Here is a 24,320-nt window from a genome sequence, read left to right on the forward strand (position 1 = left end):
ATATAATAATGTTTCTCAATATTAAATACACTACACTAAGAGTTTCCAGTTAAAGATTCACCTCTAAACTGCTAAATTTTGCAATTATTTACCAATTATCAATTAAAATAATTGTGAAGATTATGCCTCAAGAAATTAATGCATATAAACATGTACACATATAATTTGAATTCAGATAACCCTGGACCAGTGCATTTCTCAAAATTGGTCAACATTTTTCTGTTCTTCTCCCTGTTAGGAAAAACTACACAGTTAAGACCTACACCTAATTGCTAATACTAAAAACTCAGGCAAAGTGGCTGAGAGATCAAAATAACTAGGCAGATTTCCGCCACACTTTAGGCCAGAAAATTTTGTCCTTCACCGTAGTCAATTTTATTTCTCATCGTGGTCTTAGTTTCCAAAGTAATGCAGGAATAGAGTTATTTCCTTTGCTAGCTTGCGACTTATACGGTTTGCATGAGTCGCAAGCTACCAAGTATTTAGTAGCTTAAGACATGGCTGCAATTATTGTTCTTCCAGCTTTTAGCCCTTATACAGGAAATATTAGAGCGGTACTTTCTGTTCTTTAAAACAATTTTCTACGAAATGGAAAACTTTTCTGTGCATCTTGTCAATTAAAATACAATTTCTTCTATGCATGGTCCATGATCTACATTAGATATTCCAAAGGATGTCTAATCGATGGGAAATAGCATCTGTTCTAAATGTGTTTATTCTAATATTCCCCCCCCCCATTTTTTAGATGACGTAGGTAGGTTAATTTTAATTTTACAGATGTTCCTTGCTTATTAATCCCTTATTAGGTTCGAGATGACTATTACTCACAAATATGTCACTTGTTCTGCTGTGTTATACCTTCCCTATGCAACTAGGAGGGCAGATGAAGATACACTACTTCATTGAAAATCTATACATGCAAAGTATTTTCGCATGTGTGCGTAGGACATATATGAGTAGATATGTCGAATGTTTATGATTAGGAGTGCAGTTGAAGACGCTATACCCCAGAGATTAATAGAGATATACCTGTATGTAATCAACATATGGCATCCATGTCCCTCTACGCGGCATATATGAAACCCCTAGGGCTAGAACTGTAGCTATCTACCGACTACTGTGAATCGACAGCCTAGAGAGAGACGATGGCCTAGTATGTTGTCGTATAACACCTGTCACAGTCATAGGCTGAGGTGGGACCGCGGAAAGGGTGGCCCCGCATCAGAAAAAATAATACCACGCAAGACACTCCCGCAGCGGTCCCCTCCCAGAGAGAGAGAGAGCGCGCCACACACGTCAGCCAGTCCGCCGATCTTGGCGCGAATGCGGGAGGCGTCGGGGCCGCCGCTCGCTAAAACCCGCTTTCTCCCGCCCTTCCTCCGCGACTCAAATTGATCGCGGAAAAAACGGGGTACGGAGGTGGCGGTAGGGGCGGGGGGAGGACAGGTTGGAGAGCAAAAGATGATGAACTTGGCTCCCCCGCACCGTAACACCCCTCTTTCCCGCCCACTCCCCCCCTCCCACCTCCCCGACTCCAGAGAGATGTGTTTCCAACTAACAAGCTACTGTAACATCCGGTCGTTTCCTGAGCTATCTTTATCATTTCGAATAGTCGGTGGTGTCCTCCTCCCACTCCCTCTCTCCCTACCCTGCCCCGCCCGCAAGCTCCCTTTTCCGTGTGCGAGTTCGCGTGTGTCGTTCCTTATTTCTTTCCGCCGCGCGGGCACCCACCTCAAAGCTCGTTTCCCCTCCCCCTTGTCTTCCGACCTCTTTGAAAGACGATCCCCACACGCCCCCTTTACCCTACCCCCCCTCAACAAGCAACCCTCCCCCCTCCCGGCCACCCGGCTCCAATTTTTTCTCCCCTCCCTCCTCCCGACGCGGTCCCTACCCCGCGGTGGCGAGGAGGGGGCGCCGGCACGAACCGAGGAGAGACGGAGCGGTGGCGGAAAAACATACGGAAGCTCATGCGTATGGAAAACCGGAGGGGCGTGAGTGGGGCAGGTAAGCGGAGAAGAAGAAGGCGAAGAAGTCGTAAGGCGGGGGGAGGAGGGGGGAGGTATTTCGTCCGTTCGCTAATGAGAAGAGGTGGATTATTTGGGACATCCTTCTCTACAACCCCCCACCCCTCTTTTTTATCATGGCAATAAAACTACGCTTCACGCGCTCTTCTAATGATGATCCTTGCCTTATTACAGGGCCGTAGGTCCCGTTTGAAAATATTTTCTCCTAAAGGCTTCTTTATTCCTTCCGGATTAAAACGAACAGCGATCCTGGGGACTGGGGTGTACCCATCTATCATGGGGGAGAGGGATGGTTTCCTTTTGAGAAATAAAAGAAAGGAGCAGCCGGGGGGTAGGAGTGGGGAACATAAAGAGCGTTTGGCGTGTTCATATAATAAGCGTAATAAGACACGTTTTTAAATTACAAAGCGCTCCAAATTTAGGCACCCACGGTTAATGAGGAAATTGATGGAAAAGCCGAGGGATGGCCAAGTTTGCGACGCTACGGACGGAAGAGGGAAAACTTTTCTTAATTAACACTTCCTACGGAATAGGTACGTGGCACTGCGTCTATAAAACTGAATGATTATGCGAAAGGACTCTTGCAGTAATAGTTTGTGCCCTATCGCCTTGGGTACTTTACATTTCCTCCCATTATACCCCTTGGCCATAGGTCTTGAGCGTCAAGAGTCAGCGTCACTTACTAAGTCTTGAGACAAGTGAAAACTTTCTTGAGAACCATTAGGCAGAAGTCACGCTCTAGTAGCACTGGTTGGTAGCGCTACAGGTAGCGTGGAGAGTTGCATTCCACGTCACATCATGGAGGTGGGAATGTTCCCATTGAAGATGGAGAGACCGAAGGACACTCCTTCATTGCGCTAGTTTATTGGCGATTGCATAGTGTGAATTCAGGTCGGTTCACCTTGTCTGCACTACTTCTGCGAATTAAGATGCTTTTGAAAGTTTTATCCCGATATCAGAACATAGTTAAACCTGTTGGACTTCTGTTTCATTACATTAAAAAATTATATTACAAATTTATTGTGTGTGTGTATATATATATATATATATATATATATATATATATATATATATATATATATATATATATATATAATTTAGCTATTTATATTACAAATATATATTATTAATCATGGAAAGGGATATCAACATATTATTATCCTTTACAGCATGTTTGTATATAATTAATAGTTACATAAAAAGTTGAAAATTATCGTGAATAATGAAAATAATAATACGTTGCTTTTAATTCTGCGTAAAAACTATACTCAACGTGGAAAAATGAAACCCGAAGTTTCCCCAAATTTAAATGCTTACTAGTGTAAATGGGTCCAAGATTTAAGATTCATGTTGGATTGGAAAAATGTCATTCAACATTTCTTTGTATTTTGTGAAATTCAAGAATACCTGCTATGCGAATTAAAGTTTGTTCATAATTTCATGTTTTTAAATGCCATTAGGGGCATGGTATTCCAGTGGGTAAAGTGATGTGCTACTGACGCGTTATCTGCGAAATTTTATTTTATTGAGCGATTAGAATGGGTTACAGGGATGCAAAACATTCACATCGAGACAGTGGTTGTTAATGGAAGTCCATCCCTTGAATCCAACGGGTATCATGTAGTTTACAGGCAAAGATAGAACAACAGTACAGCACAATTCCAGTAAAATTTAATTAAGTAAGTTATTCATTGGGATAATGAATCATACGATTGGACAAAATATTATTGGGTGTTATGGCCAAATATAGGACTTGTTAGTTCAATGGCTAGATGGATGGAGAGCTTGGGTTCTATTCCCGGGGATTCCCCTACGAATCCTAAGTTTCACCCAGGCTATGTAATTTTTCGGGTTCTAGATGCTCCTGGGAAACCATAGTCAACACAAGGAAAGGAAACTGCCCCCATACCTTGATGTATGGCTAAACACAATCTATTGGACTTGAACTAAACACAATCCGTTGAACTAGGTGAACTCTACCCTCACATTTAAACCAACCTTCGGATTGAAAACTGCGGTTTTCTGAAGAAAGTTCACGGAAAATTTCTAGACAATTTTTTACCGGAAGCCTGTTTTTCAATCTTCTTGTGATTAACAACTAAGTAAAATAATGCTTATTACGTAGTAGAGAAATATGATTAGAATGTAAGTCTGCGTGACAGTTATTATTAATGGCTGTGTACCGTTTCAGGTAATTTAGGAATGACAAACAGACTTATTACCGCTACAGTTCTGAGCCCCGCTTAACACGGCACACCTTTCTCAGCTAGCTCCTTCAATTCCGCACACTTTGCGCCTCTCACCATTTCGTCCAACATTCCTATCAATATCCTCCCCTTACCTCGCTGGCCCAACGTCCTCCCCTCTATCAGTCTTCAACTTTCCATTGCCAACAGCGCTTTGCATCCATCTTTTCTGCCTACTTTGGATTTCTCCCAACAACCCTCTCTACTTCCTTCAGAACCATGGGGCTCCCCTTTGTTTTGTGTATTTGGCTTTTCAATGACTAAACTGCCATATTAGAGTAAACAAAACACAGACCGCTTTTCACATCAGACAATGGCACACTCCGTGTGCTTCTATTGTGGAAGCAAGACTGAGTGAGAGAAGCACGTGCCTGTCCGCTTTATTTTTAATTTAGCCCATAAATCAGAAATGTGCAGAATCGATTTCTTCCAACGAAGGTATTATTAACATAACTAAGTCAAATGTGTGAACTATACAGCAAGTTTTTTTATGAAGGCTCATACTTGAATTGTCTCTGGGGGGTGGGACACATTTGAAGATGATCAATTATCTTGTTCATTATTTTATCATCAAGATGTTATCTTATTTATTACCACTAATGATCATTAATCATTTTGTTGCCATATTTTACTCTACAAAATTTTATTGTTAACACATACATATCGTCAGCTTGAGATGTAAATTATAGGTGTAATAAGTTTCATGGAATTAACTCCCCGCCTTGCGTCAACGGCAACCTGAGCATGTTCATTTCCCTTAAGCCCTCTTGCCATGAAGGTGTATCTTTACATTAGGGATCAGGAAGAAGTCATGTAGGGTAGATTTAAAGTATTGCGAGGATGAAGAATACACTTTACATTTATTTACTCGAGAAATTCGCGATGTCGTGGGGGTTAACGCGGAACCCACGGTCCTGGAACAAGCAGGTCTCGTGCGAAATTGTTCTGTTGCCAACGTGTGGGTTGAAATTATCAATATACCTGAATGAAATCTTCAATCCGAATCTCACTCAACGATATCCTCAATTTCACTCACTCTGATTGTCTTCTAAACGTTATTCTTCGATTTTCTCACGCAATGTCAACAGCGATGTAAATGATTATTTCCGTTAGAATGGTGACTGAAGTTCCAGGTCTATTCCTCCCTTCAAAATATACGAGTATTATCTTCCCTCTTGGTTAATACTTAAAATCATCTTCCTTTTATGCTATGAGGAAAATTAAGCTCTCCATAAGTCTTTTGTGTCATTAAATAAACCTGAGCTGACAATCCTTTCAGCCAAAAGTATACTTTCATTGCACAATCACATGTTCCTCGATGCTGTACACGACCTTAACTTGCTCCAAATTTCACTGGCTGCCGCTGATTCAATACTGCAGTCAAATCAATGAAACTTGTAAAATGTATACATGACGGTTTAAGTTATGAATAAAACAAAATTAAAGAAATTAAAATAGATTATGCGGATAAACATTTTAAGATCACTCTACAACGAACAGACCTTGCAGATAAAAATTTCAATACGCACAGGTCGTTGTATGGGTTTCATTTTATTGTGACAAAATGGAAAGAAAATGATTAAATAGAATATTTCTGTTCTTTTTTATACTATCATTCAACACTTTTACGGCTTCAATTTCGGGGTAATTATTTTATTCATTGTTACATCGGAGTCATATATAATTTATTTAATGTTAGCATGCCTTTACTTTACCGTTGATTATTAATTTCATATGGAAGCCCTAAGATAATAGTGTGATGATTGAAATTATTTAATTGATGATTGATATTAATAATTGATGGATATAATATGCAACATTTACTGGAAAATTTGAGAATCATTTGAATTTAATAATGAAATAAATATTTAACAATTATATTTGTGCCAAGGAATATTTTCTAGTGATCACTAATGCCTCATATTGGAGGAACGAAAAAGCACTAAATTTAATCGTTGATGCTATAAATTAAATCAATGGTGTTCATGGAGGTAGTACGTGTGGATAAGAGAACATTGGAACTTTATCCACGTGGATAAAGGACCCTTGCTTAATGTACTGTATGAGCAAACCATTTTGAATCATTAATCAGGTTCTTCTTGATGGTTTTGATGATTATTTACGATGTAACTGACAGTTTTTTGTGCATATCATCATTTGTAAATATATGTTTGGCTCAATTCTCGGCTCTCCGGCCATAATTGTCGCTCGAAGAAAAACAGGAAACATCTGAATAATGCCAAATTATACTTTTAACGTATGCTGGATCGGTAGCGAGAATGGGAGTGGCTAATGCAAATTTAAAGTCCGTTAGTACCCTTTTCTCTCTACCCTGTACAATATGTAGATTATGAATATGATGCTTGTAACTTAACTCAGTTTTACTTTTTTATCTGAATAATGACGGCGGCGGCTGCTGGCTGTTGTTTACATTTGGTTCCATATCCTTGGATATAATTTTTTTAACCTTGGGAATCAAGAAGAGAATATTATTGTTGTACCTTTACTTGTGCTTTAAAGAGCTTTTGTGCCTAGAACCGTATTTTCATGCAATTGTAATTGACATAATTATTGGACGTAAGACGAATCTTCCTTGTTGTAATCAGGGGTTAGGTGGAAAAAGGGACTACATAGTCTCAATCTCACTTCCATAAAAATACATTAAATAAATAAATTACAATAAATACACTTTTGCAACCAAAATAATTTATGCGATTTGTATGCCAAAATCGAGATGGCTAAGTCGCAGCTGCCTGGGTGTTTTATGCGCCTTGTGAATTCATGCATATTGCAAAAAGTTACCATGCCGTTCGTATAGTACGTAGCTTCATATAATTCCTTGAATTCGTCTTATGTGTAATTATTAATTGGAAAGAGCAACTTAGGGAAATTTTCAGCATGGTGCAGAACAACTGGAGACGGAGTTCCATTATTCCTGGGAGTATTTTGAAATGATATTTTGATATAGCAATTAGCCTCCTGAAACGAAGATATCTCTTTAGTCCCTAAATTAGTAATCCCATGTCCCTGGGAAAAAATCTGTACCATAATAGAATATTGGCCTATGTAACAGAATTTTTTTTATTTGTTATACTTCAGTAATCAATAAGAATTAAGTAAGCGAGTAATTTCATCGATTTCTCTCGTAAATTTTTACATATTTTGATTTACACTAGTAAAGGATACCTCCAAATGGTGAAATACATGACATTTTGAAGGGAAACGGATTGAAATTAATATTTAATTTCTTTTTGTATTCCTTATTCTCAGCGTTTTGCTTTAATGGGTCTCTTAGTGGCCATTTCATGCGTGGCTACTCAAGTGAAGGATCCCTCTTTGTCGTTGATAACTCAGAAAGCACAGATGTCCAATGCTACCGCAACCACCAGATTTTGGGTTGTAAAAATCGATTCCGCGATATTCTTCATGTCTGGTTAAATATTCTTGGGTCCTCCCCAAGAGCTAGTAATCCGCCAGGAAAAAAACAAAAAACGTCTGTCGATTTATTCCTCGCACCTAAAATCCCCTTTCTCTCTCCCTCTTCTCTTTCTCTCAAACTACACTCCTGGACTCCGCGGAATTCCCCTCGATCATAATGCCCAATCAGTATTCCCGGCGACGCAAACAGTCCCCTTTATTATTTCACGCCGCATTTGTCATGCGCATAATCCACTGTACGAATGCACGGCCGTGTTTTCGGCCGCCGCCTGTTCGCTCGCGCAGAGCCCCGATGATGACAAGCGACAAACGCCTCCGTTTCCGATGAAAATCGCTTGTCTGCGAGCAAGGCATGTATGTGTGTCTATATTATATATATATATATATATATATATATATATATATATATATATATATATATACATACATACACACACACACACACACACACACACACACATACATACACACAGGCCACTTTGTCGCACAACTCCCCCCCAACCCCCGGGCGCTCCAAGCCAACCCATCGGAACTCCTCCCCACCTGTTCGCCGGGTAGTTGGTCGTGCAGCCCGCAACGGCTATCCGGGCAGCAAATTGACGATCGCGCGTTTAATTCCGACAGATCGAGGCGTCGTCCCGACGCTTTGATGGATTCCGACAGCCATTTTCAGTCACGAATTTACTCAACTGGTTCTTCGACAATAAACAAATCCGGAATACCTGATGGCCGAAATTCTTTCTAAAAACCCGTCCATCGCCGAGCTATATTTCGATTTTTATTTATTTTTAACCTGGCCATGAGTACGCAAGAAGATAGTTAAGTAACTTAAAGCGCGCTCGACGGATTACGCTTGGACGATTTTGCGGGTCCACCCGAAACGTCGGTATTGCTTTTGTGCGTTCTATTGTGCCCCGAATGCAATAGAGCGCTCAAGTTCAGGGAGGCGTCTCATGCATATCCAACGTGGAGCATAAATATTCATACGCATATTTCACAAGTTTTAATGTACCTACTAACTAAACGGGTATTAACGTGGAAACCAAATTCTCACGCTCCTCGTTCGCGTGGAGTGTGTTTGGGAATTTATCAGCGACCCTCGCAGTGATGCAACCGAAAAAGTGACGACACTGAATCTTCCGACAAAAAAATGGAAGGAAGGTGTAAAAATGTAACTTTGAATGAAGCATTACAAAATTTTCGTCACGTAAGTGAATGCAAGTAAAGACTTAAGCTAAAGTGTGGTGTCTCTCAAAACGTTGACTGAGGGTTTAAGTTAGAATTATTTTCGATGAGTTGGTACCACCTCTCGGAGAGGATTGAGGAGGAATAGTTGACTGAGGATGGAATGAGAGAATCTTATTGTCTGGAGAGTGAAACGGAGGAACAAGCCATGGAGTTGGCCAAATATTCCGCCGTTGTGGATAATTAAACCGCAGTGCAACGTAGACGACACGCAACAAAAGGTGTCTCGCCCAGGAGGCATTTTAGTCTTGCAGGAATGTGAAGTTTCCATTGGCTGGGGAAGTCACTCCAATATTAAGTCACTCCATCAAGAATGATAGTTGAGGTGGATTAAAATATCTTCTCGTGATTGTCAAATCTGTAACTCTGAGCATTCAGTCAGTTATGGCTACGACGGAAGGTATTTCAGATAGTGCCACACATCTACGGAGGCTGTTCGAATCCATTAATAAAACTATAATTCCCACAATTGAGAATATTATGCTACATGCTTCATTAAGGGTGTTATTTTACAAATGAATTTAATTGGAAAACATTTTTATGCAGAAAAATATCACTTTTCAGTTTGAACCGGGCAGAAAAATCTGACATTGATTTTATATCATTGAAACTAATAGTATCAAAATCAGTATGATTAACATAATTTATGGGGCACACAGAAACAAATGGTTAAATATTTTATCACCCTTTAGGTTATTCCTCAAGATTTTTTTCGAGAAAAATGCATTTTTCGTTCGATATGAAAGTACGCATACATATACCTAAATAAAAGCAGAAGCTGTTTGCTCTTACTCGGGATGTGAGAGATAATATTATTCTGAGAAGAGAGACCTATTAAAGCAGAAACAAGTTCTATTAAGTTGGAAACGTTTATGTTAACTGTAATGAGAAACGTATCAACATCAATCTCAATTAAGGATTTCAATGGATGTCATTTCCAAAGGTTTATTTTTAAATCTTAAATAATGAATATCCATATATTTTTCAGAACGCCCACTCAATTGAAATTTTCATATGTTACATAATGGTATCATCATCTCATGCATTTATATTTTAATATTATAATTTTATAGAAAATACTTCAATTTGTATCGATTAACAATTCCTTTTCGTTGCTTGTAGCTGCAGTGAAAAATGTATTTTTCACCTACAGCGAATGTTATAGAGAATATATATTCACTCGACATTTTATTTTAACATTTCTCATAAAAATGGTTACTAGCAAAAATTATCGTTTAAAATAATATAAATTTATTGAAAATAGTATCTTCATAGCTATAATAGCCATTGTAGGACGTGTTTCCTCTAGCTTAATTTCATTACTCAGAGCGCTCTGATTTACCGAGACAGAAAAGCATAAATGTAATACTAGTATAAATATAATGCAAATTATAATTATTTTAAGCGTTTAAGACTACTGATTTAAACTATTTATGCCCACAATCGAATTTTCCGCGCTCCAAGAAAACTGTCTTTTCTAACTTTTTGAAAATGTCGGTACGTATACTAATACACATGATGCAAGCTGACTATTTTATCGCTTGTTTGGGTCCTGTGAAAATATAAATAACTGGAAACTATTACAGAGATACGGGCTTTTACCCTTATTCGTCGATTTAATTTTCTTGCTGGTTCAGTTAGTTTTTAATTGCATCTACATTTGGGCGTATGATGCTCATAAAAATGAAAAATATTTCAATGATAATGCATGTTGTTCCTTTACTGTGGTGTTGAACTTATTATTTAAAAGTATGCATATTTTGGAACTATTGGGGTCGCATGCTCTAGATTTTATGCTAGCATTACTCTGGAACGCTAGTATAACCGCGTAACGCCGCTGGTGAGCTATTTCTCTAGTTATCTAGTGTCCCACCTGGAGGGGAAGAGATGCCCATTTCGCGTTCCATCGCCACATTAAACAATGCGTCATCTGACCCATAGTAGATAACCCTCCGGAAAATTAAGTGATGCATTTACGCTTGAAGGTAAGAGATTAAATTGCCGAAGTACACTGTAGCGTTGAATTTGGATGTACTTTGTTTGCATTTTATTCATATTTAGATGTTATATTTTAGGGAGCTAATTTAACTATGCAAAGATTCTTACCTTTTATTTATGCAATTTCTAAGCTATAAGAACACATGTTTCGATTGGAACTGAATTAACCTTTCTCGTCAGGGGGGGGAACGGGACAATTGAAATGTCATTTTAAATGATTTAACAAAATTCAATAAATGTGATTGATTGGCCTCCGATATTTCCCGATCCTAATTGGAACGACAGAGATGTCTTTTAATTACTTTTTTTTCTTAGTTGTACTTGATGAACATGGACCGATACCTGTAATTCGTTCTCTACGTAACTCAGTTCCTTAGCTTGTCGATCCGCAATAAATAATACTTATGGAAGTAAAGAAAAAAAATGCTCGACAATTACCGAAGTAGTATACCATTCACGATACTATCTCAATATGAATTAGTTAGGAAGCAACAAGAAACGTTTATCTGTGATGCCAAAATATGTAGTTCCAATTATTGTTTTATCATAGAGCATAAGAATGGTTTGCGAATCACCCTGTGTACGGTTAAAAAATTTGAATTTTGAAAATCACGCGAAACGTCTAAAATTACCTTATTTTTTTAGGTATCTCTGAGCACATATTTTTGTTCAACATTCTTAAACCTATCAGAAATATCTCACCTGGAAGCAAACAGGCACATTCATTATGACGGCTACTATTCAGCTTTCATTGTTGGAAATGTGATGCCTAAAGCGGAAGGTGTAAACGGAATTGCTGTTTAACTCACTGAAGAAGCTTTTCCTTCCTCTTGTATTCGAAAGGTTAGATGAAATATATAATGGGTCTCTCCAGGCCTTACAATATCTCCTGCCTCCTCTGTCTATATACATTATACACCTCAACCTGTAAACCCAACATTTTGAGTGGATGAATGGTACTTGAAAAATATACATCCTATGTGCCCTCTAAAACTTGCCTAGTAACACTACACCGACTGATCTCGGATTCCTCGATAATCTAAGATAACAAAATTAAAATTTTAATATCACCCATAGATCTCAAACAATTTTTTCTGATCAATGGTTTCTGATTAAGTAAGGAGTGCTACTGATAAAAATGAGTGCTGTACTTCAATATTTAACACCAGCAAATTACTTGAAAGGACCTCCTTTCTCTAAAGAAACCGCAAGGAATATACGGTACTAAATAAACTATCACTTTTAATACCGCGGTTTCGCTTACATCGATGTGGAGGATCTCAAGCTGTAACAGGAATGAAATGCTACTCTTTTCCCATGGCAGTCAGTCAAATCATTGTAAACACGTCCTTTCTTGAACAGTTTATTATTTATCCATACAATAAACATTGAAAAACTACTATTTCAATGCTAGTACAATCTACCAAAATGGCGGTGTTTTAAATATAATATCTAGCCAGGGTCTAAAGGCTGCAAAACTACTGAAAGAGTAACTGTGGACGTATAAAATGCCAATCTAAAAGAATCAATAAAATAATGAGCAGATGTAGATCTTAAATAGATATGTTAACTCAATCCATTCATTACTGGAGGAAGTTGAAAATGAAAATGAACAATTTAAAGGTTAAAAATTTAATACTCACGAAGCTCGGAACCCTTCTTCTTCCCCTATATGGGCTGACGCCGAGCCATCTCATAACCTAGCGTTATACATTGTCCCACTTGATACATTAACATTTACTATGATGTTATGTGAGTAGAAGTTTTATTACTATCTACACCATTGATTGTTAACGAAAGTTCCCTTTCAAGTCAACTCATCAGAGACTTTATTAGGATTACTCATTAGAGCCTTATGATAGCCCTCGACTATTACAAATAATTTAAAAAACACTTTCATGTAGAGTGCTTATTTCTCTTGTTTAATCGTCGCTTGCCGAATTAAGGTTAGGTTTCTGTGGTTCCAACGAATTCTTAAACTTAAGTTTTTATGTGCTACATAAAACATTTTGAAGCATATTTCTTGTAATAACTCTCAAACAAAATAATGAAGAACGCGGATGCGTGTTGAATATCTTTGAAAGATGCCGTTACACTTAGCTTGAGGAAAGCTTTCATTTTATTGATAAAATTATCACGTATCTTGTTCTCAATTAACATTAGTTTCCGTAAGGAGGAAAATGAAGGCTTGCTAAGTTAAAAGCTAAAGGTAGGCATTCATGAATATGCATGCCAGCGTTGCCTTAATTTCAAGCTCTCCGAAAATTTTAATCCTTCTTAATAATGGAACAGTTAGCCTCCAGGTAGGTAATATACGAGGGTCATCCGGAAAGTAGTACCCGTTCGTGAAATAAAGACACAAAAGTAAATATTAACAAACATAAAAAAATTTATTTGAAAGAGGATACTTTAAACTACTTCTCAACATAATCTCCAAGCAAATTAAGGCATTTGTCATAACGTGTGACAAGTTTCTGTATTCCTGCTGCATAGTCCTTCGCCGCCAGCTCATTGAGATACGCGAGGGACCCATCTTGCACAAATTTTTGCATAATGCAGATGGTGTTTAACAATTTCATGAACAATTGTTCGAGAAACATTGGGAAAATGCTCACAGATGTCATCAATTGTGACGCGCCGATCGTTCCTCACGAATTCGTCAACTGAGCTCACCAGTTGGTCTGTAATGACAGACGGTCTCTCCGAACGCTCATCGTCGTGTGTGTTCCCCCTCCCCATGTTGAAGTTGCGACACCACCGCCGAACAGACGACTCGTCCATTACATTGTCTCCATACACCTCCTTTAATTGGCGATGAATATCACATGGGCGAACGTTTCTTGCATTGAGGAATTTAATCACTGCCCTCACTTCACAACTGGCGGCGTTCTCAATTTTTTTAAACATTGTAAACAATCACAGAAACAACACAGGCAATGCTAGCGTCACGCAACTTGGCTCAGAGAAGGCAGACAAGCCACTGAAGCTATCTGACCTCGTCCAGCGGCTACTCGCGTCGTCAGCACTTCATGCGGCACGAACGGGTACTACTTTCCGGATGACCCTCGTAGGTACTGGAAGAAAGAAGTTATGAATTTGAATGCTGTGTAAAATCATACTGCCGCAATATAATTTAGTAAAGACTGTCTTCACGTAGCAGCTAATGAAAGAGTTTTAGATAAGAGCCATCCTGTTTCATTCAACTAGCTTTAACTTGTATTTGCATAGTCCAATGAATGGTCGTGTATGCACAGGTATGGCCCTTTACTTGAGAGTTATTCATTGCTTCGAGTAACTCTTCGAGTTTCCTTCTGCCAATTGAAGAGTTATTTCCATAAATGAAAATAATCTCTTAGAAATTCTTCATTCATTTCTTATTTCAATTTTATATTACGCTGACATTAAAATAACGAGCAATATGACTCTTCCAGCATGATAAGGTGTATTTTCCCTGCTTAGGTGGTGCAGAATAACGTTTAATCGGAATCTTCTTCTGATTGGGCTTATATTTTATGTTAAATAATTGAATATTTATTAAAATACGCTCACAAGATGGCAATAAGAAATCAAATTCACTGAGATAGGTGAGCTATTAAAACTTAACGGATGGTGCGATTGAAGCAGGAGACCTGCATTAATCTCGCTTTAATAAGAGGAATACTTTACTCATTTACATGAGCGCAAGGCCAATTGGAATGATAAAATTTTCCCTTTACATGCACAAAATAATAAGTCCAATTCAGGAAAAAAAACATGAGTATTAAAGTGCTGATGATACCACCAACCAGCTTTGGGTTGGGAACTGGAGAATACCTGAAGTCAAAAGACTTAAAAAGAAACACGGAATCAGCATGCATCGCACATGTTTTCATGACGGTCGCGACTCTCCTTCCTTCTCAGTTATTCAGAAATCCTCGCTCTTGGGAGAGTGTGTTTCTGGTTCACCCATAGAACCGGTTACCGTTTCCTCAGCGCGTAGTGGTTGCATATTAAATTCGTTTCGCGCACTGGTCAAGAATTTCTTTCGTGCTCAGGGATGCGGACGCCACCCTCTCCGCGTTCCATTTTACGTCGACGGGAAATTGTTCTGCCACGGAGAGAGAGAGAGGGGGGGGGAGGGAGAGAATGTCGTCGCAATCCTTTTGGTGCGGGGCCGCGAGGGGAGGAAGAGGTGGGGGGCAGACAAACAGCGTCTAACCACTCTCCCTTTAGCGCTCCTCTTCCCCTTCTCTCCTCACTCCCCTCTATCTCTCTTGTTCTCCTTCCCGTTATCTTTCCCACGAACGACAGGATTGAACAACGCGCGGATGGAAACGAAGACGCGCCTTTATAATTTTCGACGCGAGTTCACTTCGTGAGAGTGACCCAGGTCACGCCTATCTCCCGAGGCAAATTATGATGATGAGCAGAATATACTCCCAACGGATGTGAGAAAAGAGAAGAGAGAGTTTGGAATTCTGCAACCACCTGACAGCGGTACTCAAATTTCCCTCACTCGCCTTGTTGGTGCAGATGGGAGCGAAGCGGAATGACGGCATAAAAACATTGCCATTGAAGAGGGGTTTGAGCTGAGAGTTGAAGCTAATATAAAGGAGATACTGATATTGTGAAGAAGTATTTAAACAGTTTAACCTAAAAATTTAAGCCTTTAAGTTTTGAATAATCACCCATTCTTTCCATCGTATATGAATTCTCATATACCTTTAAAATCCCATCTACTATGAGCTTGACAAAATCATTAGTTCCCCAGGCAGTCTAATTATATCTACCTATTTTCCGTATGGTAATTCCTTGTTTTTCCTCTTCTTTCTTCAGACCAGATTTCGAGGTCGTTAGTTATTTTCTTCTGACTCCTCAAGTAACCTTTCCTTCAATCCTTAGAAGCATAATAGCGGGTTTTCTATCTACGATCATCTTCAGGGTGAGAAAAATATGTAGGGTTAATTAGAGAATCGGTCAATGCAGTGCCACTCTTTGCTATCGATTGAGTGTCCAAATTGGCAAAGGGAATTTCGGTGTGTATGTGGCGGAGTAGTGAGGGAGCGAAGGGAAGTAGGAGGAACCGGAAAATAGTGGAAGGGCGCACTACCCGTTATATTTTGTGTGTTGGCACGTGAGTGTATTTTAAATTTTTAGGTTCAATATATTCACGGCTAATGCAAAGATCGTTGTTAATAATTTTGTCCCGGCTCACTTGTATGTATAAGCTTTCACTTGCGGAAAATATAGAATATTCCAGCGGGTTTTCCCCTGTTTTTGAAGAAGTAAATTTACTTGGCTGCTTTGGTCATTCCGAGGGAGCAAATGAGAATCATATCACTAAGAAGCTATCTGAGACAAGAGCAAATGGTTTTCTAGAGGAAGGGTGAAACAGAGAAAAGAATGTTTGACCCCGCCCAATGTACGAGGGTCATCCGGAAAGTAGTACCCGTTCGTGAAATAAAGACACAAAAGTAAATATTAACAAACATAAAAAATTTTATTTGAAAGAGGATACTTTAAACTACTTCTCAACATAATCTCCAAGCAAATTAAGGCATTTGTCATAACGTGTGACAAGTTTGTGTATTCCTGCTGCATAGTCCTTCGCCGCCAGCTCATTGAGATACGCGAGGGACCCATCTTGCACAAATTTTTGCATAATGCAGATGGTGTTTAACAATTTCATGAACAATTGTTCGAGAAACATTGGGAAAATGCTCACAGATGTCATCAATTGTGACGCGCCGATCGTTCCTCACGAATTCGTCAACTGAGCTCACCAGTTGGTCTGTAATGACAGACGGTCTCTCCGAACGCTCATCGTCGTGTGTGTTCCCCCTCCCCATGTTGAAGTTGCGACACCACCGCCGAACAGACGACTCGTCCATTACATTGTCTCCATACACCTCCTTTAATTGGCGATGAATATCACATGGGCGAACGTTTCTTGCATTGAGGAATTTAATCACTGCCCTCACTTCACAACTGGCGGCGTTCTCAATTTTTTTAAACATTGTAAACAATCACAGAAACAACACAGGCAATGCTAGCGTCACGCAACTTGGCTCAGAGAAGGCAGACAAGCCACTGAAGCTATCTGACCTCGTCCAGCGGCTACTCGCGTCGTCAGCACTTCATGCGGCACGAACGGGTACTACTTTCCGGATGACCCTCGTATGATATATTCATAAAGTGAAAACAATGCATGATTACTACAGTACGAAAGACGTTAGTAAGAGTTAGTTTCTTAATGAAATGAAATAATTAACTTTGTAATTACACACACTTTTTAGTCCACTTTGTTATTCCACACCACAAATTTTAGTTAGTTTCTTATTGTAAACTAAAGTAGTAGTAGTTTTGAGGGGAGGCGACCGACAGCTAAGGTCATTTGCGCCATAGGGGATGGATAGGAAAGGATGAAGGGTGGAGAGAAACCCGGCGTCGGCATTAGCCTACTCTTTACGAAAGGCGCCAAGGGGTCCGCAGTTTAACGTCCCATCCGACGGACGGCGTACTCACTCAAAGTGCCCTCCACAAAACACCTCAAGTAGGGATCGAGATACCTCTGAAAAATATTCAACACCGCCGGGATTTGAACCCGCGCCCTCATGGTGGGAAGCCAGTACGTTAGCCCCCGCACCATCTCGATCCCTTGTAAACTAAAATTCAACTTATCTTGATAGTGGCCACAGGGAAAGGGATAGGTGAAAAGGATATGTTTGTATGTACGTATGCATGTGTATGAATATACATATATATATATATATATATATATATATATATATATATATATATATATATATATATATATAATATATATATAGCCATAAACACAGTAATCAACCCGAAGGTCAGTTTAGTAGGTGATGGTAGAGATCACCCCTATACGCCGTGTGAAATTCACACATCAGGGTAGGGGGGCCACTTCCTTTCCCTGTGCCGGTTATGGTTTCCCAGGAAGACCTGGTACCCGAAAAATCACTTTAGCTTGGGTGGAGCTGCAAGTGCCCAGAGAGCCTCGCCCGGGAATCGAACCCAGGACCCTCCGGTCAGCAGTCCAACGCTCTACCCACTGGACTACCACGACCCGCTATATATATATATATATTATATATATATATATATATATATATATATATATATATATATATATATATATATATATATATATATATTTCCCCCATGCAAGGGTTTCGTGGGATGACGACCGCGGAAGCCTTGCCTCCCCCGCTGCCGGGCACGACACACGGCCGATTGGGCCGAGCCCCGTAGTTGCCAGGACTCAAAATCTCTGTATAGTCCATCATGTTAATTTTGGGAATGATAATTGAGGTGGTTTCCCGTTGCCTTCCTCATTAGTGTTTTTAACGTGACACCATCACTTATTGGCCGCCCCACTGGGGTCAGACGCCATTGCAGCCGCCTCACAGAGGAACAGACGCTGCGTGGACTACCTTTCGTCTGGCTCCTAACCTTCGACCTATCTGGCATGGGCGACCCTACCAGGAGCATTTATTTTAACTCCCGCCAGCACAGCTCTAGGGGTCATCGGAACGCACAAGCCCTTCCACCACGTCAAGGTTGTAATTTTGCACATTGAGTTAGTTGTTGAATATTTTATTTGGCAGCTTTTCAGACCATAAATAAGGCATTAAAGAATAGCACCATAAGAGTTATGTAATTTTTGACAAAAACAATACTAATGAAACATAAATATCTTCATTATATAACAGATGTTCTCGTTAAAATATACATGTAGTACCCTCGGATAGAAGAGAATATAGGCCAAAGCTGTAAGTGCAAAAACTTAGCTATTCGGAGATGGGTGGACTACAATTATCCACTTTGATTGCGTTAAATGTGCCTTGAATCCAACGAAGATTTTTCATTTTTTTCCCCAGCATTCTTGCTTGGTCATGTATTTATTGCTCCTGATCGTGCGAAACGTTCGTTCGTAAAAGTGTTTCTTGGAAGCTCACGATCGGGTTTCGTTTTGTTTGCCCTATTTATTAGTCTTGTCTAGTATTGAAGTTTATTTTGTTGAAGCCAGATTGTTCTGAAGGCCTTGTTTTTAGTACAGCATTCCCCAGTATTACAAATTGTTCTTCAATATTGTGTGTGAAAGAGAAGTTGATTTTCTGGCAGTTTGGAAATCTTTTGGACACCATGCTTAAGCAATGGGATGGAAATGATTTTTTTCATATGTGACTTCTTTTAGGAAAGAATGCGGTGTGTTTATGAAGTCAATTTTTCGTTATCATTTTATTTTGGCATTCAAAATTTTGCTTGTGATTCTTTTTCATACGAATAGTACGCAAAAATTCATGGTAAGTGACCTTGGTACGAGTCAAAATATTCAAGGCCACTATTATGTAGTCGTCCACAAAACGTGCGTGCCTTTGGTATAAAGATAAAAATTTGCAATGCTACGGATCATTTTGTACAGCAGAGCAATTTAATGGACAAACTGAGAAATAAATGTAACGAAGTAAATTTCCAAAATGAAATAAAAGAGAAAGCAGCCTCCTCATATTTTTGTATATTCTTGTTAAATGGGAAACCTAGAACTTCATATTTCAGAACACGAACGCGTAACAACAACTCCGTCAAAGCTGTATCAACCCTACCAAGAGTATTAAATTTTTAGTAACGATTACCATGTTACCAGAAAGATTGATATTAGATTAATTTTAATTTCCAAAATACCCTTATCCCCTTATCTCCTCTAGAAATACACCTACTGGTGCCTCGGTACATCTTGAACTTTTTAATTGCGACTTCTAAATTTCCTCTTGAGAGAAATGCGTTCAATTAGTAGTTTTCAATATCTTCTAGGTATGACACACATGCATATATATTCTCGGTTAAGATATGGAATTGAAACCGTATATTCCTCCATTTTCCACCTCCTCCATGTTATTAGTTACTCTTCGGTTGCTCACAGCCACTCGTGAAGTCTTTACAGTCACGACTTTTTTACGGGATTCCGTTGTATTTCTAAACAAGGATTCACCTTCTTATAGCTTCGCTCTCTGAGTGTCGGTTCATACTATTCACGTTGGTGCTCATTTGTCGAGTATCTTTGTTTGTTACCTACTTGCTTCTAAGCTAACCTCAATTTCTAGAGGTCGATTCACCCATAACTATCTGATGAACACCGCTTTCATTGGCTGGAAGCTCATCATTTGTTAAAAGAATACTTCAGATAATTCTAAAAATTTACATCCACCTTTCAGGAAGCCCCGGGAATGAGCAGTTTTCCGAGGCCTTCACGCCACGTCGATCGCTCAAAAACACCTTGAAAGAGCTCACATTTTCTCCCACTCGAAACCTTTGTTTATATTCCATTGGTCTAAAAACTCTGTAGGTGGGGGAGATTAGGCCGCTATTCAAAAGGAGAAAGAAAAGAAAATACCGTTCGGCGCTCAGAAGGACATTTCTCACTAAATGCCGTTAATTTTTCCAAGGAAAATCGCGACGACGACGCCCCTGGGCAAAAAAGTTAATCTTACCCGTTGTGGACAGGGACGTGGAGAGGAAGAAGGGAGACCAGACAGTGAGTGTGAACCTTGGGAACATTCTGTAAACCGTCTAACAGGCTAACAAACCAAGGTGCTCTACATTTCTCCACGATCTTTCGGGACCAGCCAGCCGATCATTCTCCGACTCCCGCGCACGCTAAAGAGAAATCGCTGCGGATTCTTCCCCCGCTTTTCTCGAGCGCGACAAAAAAAAAGAACGCTACAACAATAATGCAATAACTACTCCTTACATAAAAATAAACCGAACTCCGGTAAGAATGCAAGGACGCAAGATGGTGGAAAGCAAAGCCCCACAAACGGGGAGTCAAATGCGACGACACGACAACTCTCAAGTGGGACGTCGACGATGATGGCTGCAAACCCTTTGAGGAGAACGAAGGAAGACAAGGGAGTTGGGGAAAGGGGTTCAACAAAACGAAGAAGTAAGGCAGTCGCATTACTCTAGCACTTGGCCAAGGTGCTTCGACGAAAATAATGTTCCACGGCTGTGTCGTCGACGACCTTCCGCAGTGGAATAGTTTCCTCGGGAAGTCTTCCCAAACCCCTCCCCACCCTCACACAACTCACCGTTCTCCCTTGAAGTGTGCGCAACTTGTGGTTTTTCTAAGCCTCTTGGAAATTAAAGGCGGGAAAATGCCTTGACGAAGTATGGCAGAGCAGGAAGGCAGCGAATGCTGAGCGTAATCTTCTCATTATTTCCGGGGTGAGAAGGAGAAAAAGAAATACGTCTTTTCATCTTTCCTTTTCCCCCGAACTTCTCTTTTTCTCTCTCTCCCTATCCCACTTGCTACCTCTTGTGTTCCAGTCTAGAGCAAGAGGTGTCTCCCCGAATTCTCTGCTGTCACTCCAAAGGGGGATTTGTTTTGCCGGGGAAGACGAGCGAAAATAACCGCCGCCACCTCTAGGTAAACCCTGCACTTTCAGACATTCGTGTACCTGCATGCGTCACATAAAAATGTCGATTGGCTTAGGTCTGTCATCTCTGAATTCGTCTGCAGTAAATTTCAAAAACAGGAAGTAATATGGTCTTAAGATGGTGTCGGGAGTGTTGATCTTAATGTATTTTTTATTTATCTAAGAGGCTCTGCAATCTTTATCATCGAATAGCTTGAAGAGTTTAACACTTCGCGACGTATTTGATAACAGCCGCGATAGGGGTTAGGTTGTAGAAGAGACTCCATAGTCTTAATCTCGTCCCAAAATAAAGACGATTATCTATCTATCTATCTATACATCTACTTCTGTAGGCCCGAAACTCGATACTTTCGTAAACTTTATTTTTCCGGATTTCAGAAAATGAAAATTTCGAAAAAAATTTATTATACATGTTTAAATAGCATACGGAAAAGAAGATGATTGTTCAACGGTATTGCAGTCGTTGACGGTGCCTTTCTATTTAATAATCGATTTAGAGAATCTTTCCACGTCGTACTACACCTAGATTGCACTCATTTTCATTTATTAAAACCTTCTGTCATATTACGGAGACTTATAGCCTTTCATATTCCCTCATTCTGAATACATCTGAAATGAAAGAGGGCTCAATCATCTTTGTAGTTGAATTATTGAACGTTTCTTAGAACTGTAAAATAAGCTCTAATTGGCTTTATGTACCAAGAAATCTCCGTTTTGGTAACTAAATTTAATTCTCTCGTTTTAAATGTAGATTGCTGAATGGAGCAGACGTTTTTAACCAGTGGCGACAATTGATGACAGACACCTAAAGTAAGTAAAGATATAAAGGCAAGTAGAGATATAAAGAAAAGAGTATCAGAACTTAATACGGAGCATAGGTTGGTATGGTATGGAAACTTTCCGTAGAAGCGAGAGGATAAGCTTAGATCTTGGAGTCTTTTAAGATGTGGTTGAGGAGAAGAATGGAGAAAATAAAATGGATGAAAAGGAAAACCAACGATAAAGTTCCAGGCAAAGCCGGGAATGAGTGATGGCTGTTTGGAAAAACTCAAAGAAAGTAGGATAAGTGAATGAAAGTAACTGAGAGCCGGTAGGATACTAACTGAAGACGGCAATAGAAGAGAGAATGATGGGAAAGCGAGGTTGAGGGAGGGAAAGAATAGGTGTTGTGGATAGAACTAAGGGAGATAGAAAATATGCGAAGCCAGCGAATGAATTGTTGCAATACGCCGTACATTGTTCAAGGATATTTTGTATGATGCTACTCGTAGTTGTGGCTTTGGAATTCAGTAATGTGTAATGCATGGCTCCATCAAAAACTTAACCTAACCCGGTAGATAACTGTTAATAATACGTAATCGAGTGAAAATTTCAGCCATCGCAATAGTCAAGTAATTTCTGTACATTATATTTTTCTCCTCTTTCTCTCTCACGCCGTACAGGTATTCCTTTGTGGAATAATGAAAAAGGGCTGGTGTAGACTTTTCATGAACTGAAAACAGGTTCGGCGTGGTGAGTGAACCAAGGGGGAGAAGGGACTAGGAGGTTGTGGAAGATTCCTTTTGTGGTGACGCATGACTTCTGTGACTCTTCCCGTACCAATTCTCCTCCCAGCAAGTGTCGGAAAGAGCTGGTGTTTACGCGGCTTGACGCTTCTCGCGCGTTTCGTAACCTGGGAACGCAAAAGACGTAACTGCGGCGTGAAGATAGATAAGAAAACTGAGACAGTTTAATGGCATAATATTTTCGACAAATTTAGTTCTCCTCTCCTTGAAATAAAGTGAAGAGCAAACTTGCGATTAATGGACATTTACCGCAATTTACAATAATGCACTTTACCTGCACCATCTCTTTTAAAACCTTGTTAATTATAAATGTTTTCCATTTTGCCATCATTGATTTCTTGAAAGAAATTATGTGGCTACTTGAATCATTCATATTGTTCAGTTTTTTGTGTGCTGAATTTTGGAGCTACAATCAGTAATTCTTTTTATAATTTTAGCTTTTCTTGTCGATTATACATCACGACGATATCTCAGGCTTACTATCCAATCGTTTAAAATCACGGAATTTTGGTGTGAATGATATTGGAGATAGCAAAAACTCGCTATATCATTCGTATCAACCCAGAAACACTCACTTTTGTAGCATTTATTGCCATCGTCTGTTTGCGAGTGCGTATGTATGGGTAATTTAGATAACGTTATGGACAAGAGAGATATAACTGCAAAATAATGTACCAAATAAAGTATTAAGTCTTGTTCGTAGGGTAGTATCACTCTGTTAGAATCACGGTAAAAAAAGCGTACGTATACCATAAAACTGAAAAAAGCAATAAAAAAAATTTCACAATAATATTCTAATATATTCAGATTCGCAGATGTGATTAAATACTCACTGTAATTATATGGTTAATTTTCAAAATAACTCTTCCGTTCGTAATCGAAGTCCATGAATTTACCGTTAATTTGCCTCTTATGATGAGATTAATAAAGGGATACATCTATGTGCACACTAATGATTTTCTATTAGTCCCAGAATCTTGCAGCTGCTATTATTTTATTCCCTGAAAAGCTCAAAATCCACGGTAATTTGCATTGCAGCATGTTGAATTTTTTGTATTCATTGTTCATTCGCCCATACTAAAATATTTCATGTTTCTGCGGTTTTATTAATATGTTTAAGTTTTACTAATAAGTGATTCAAGCAGAAGCTTTTTTAAAACTAATTGTTACCTAGAATGGCAGGTCATACTTGATTAAAGCAACCAAGCCAACCAATAGTCATTTTAAATAATGGATAATACTTCATAAATCTCCAATTTTAGGTTATTTTTCGGTTCTCGTACATGTACGTCCTTAAAATCTAAATTTTAAGTCCTATCAATAATTAATTGATATTTTCACGTATCCATTGCATTCGTGGCA

This window comes from Hetaerina americana, unplaced genomic scaffold (genome assembly GCF_022747635.1).
Source record: "Hetaerina americana unplaced genomic scaffold, ioHetAmer1.1.p SCAF_50, whole genome shotgun sequence".
Classification (NCBI taxonomy): Eukaryota; Metazoa; Arthropoda; class Insecta; order Odonata; family Calopterygidae; genus Hetaerina; species Hetaerina americana.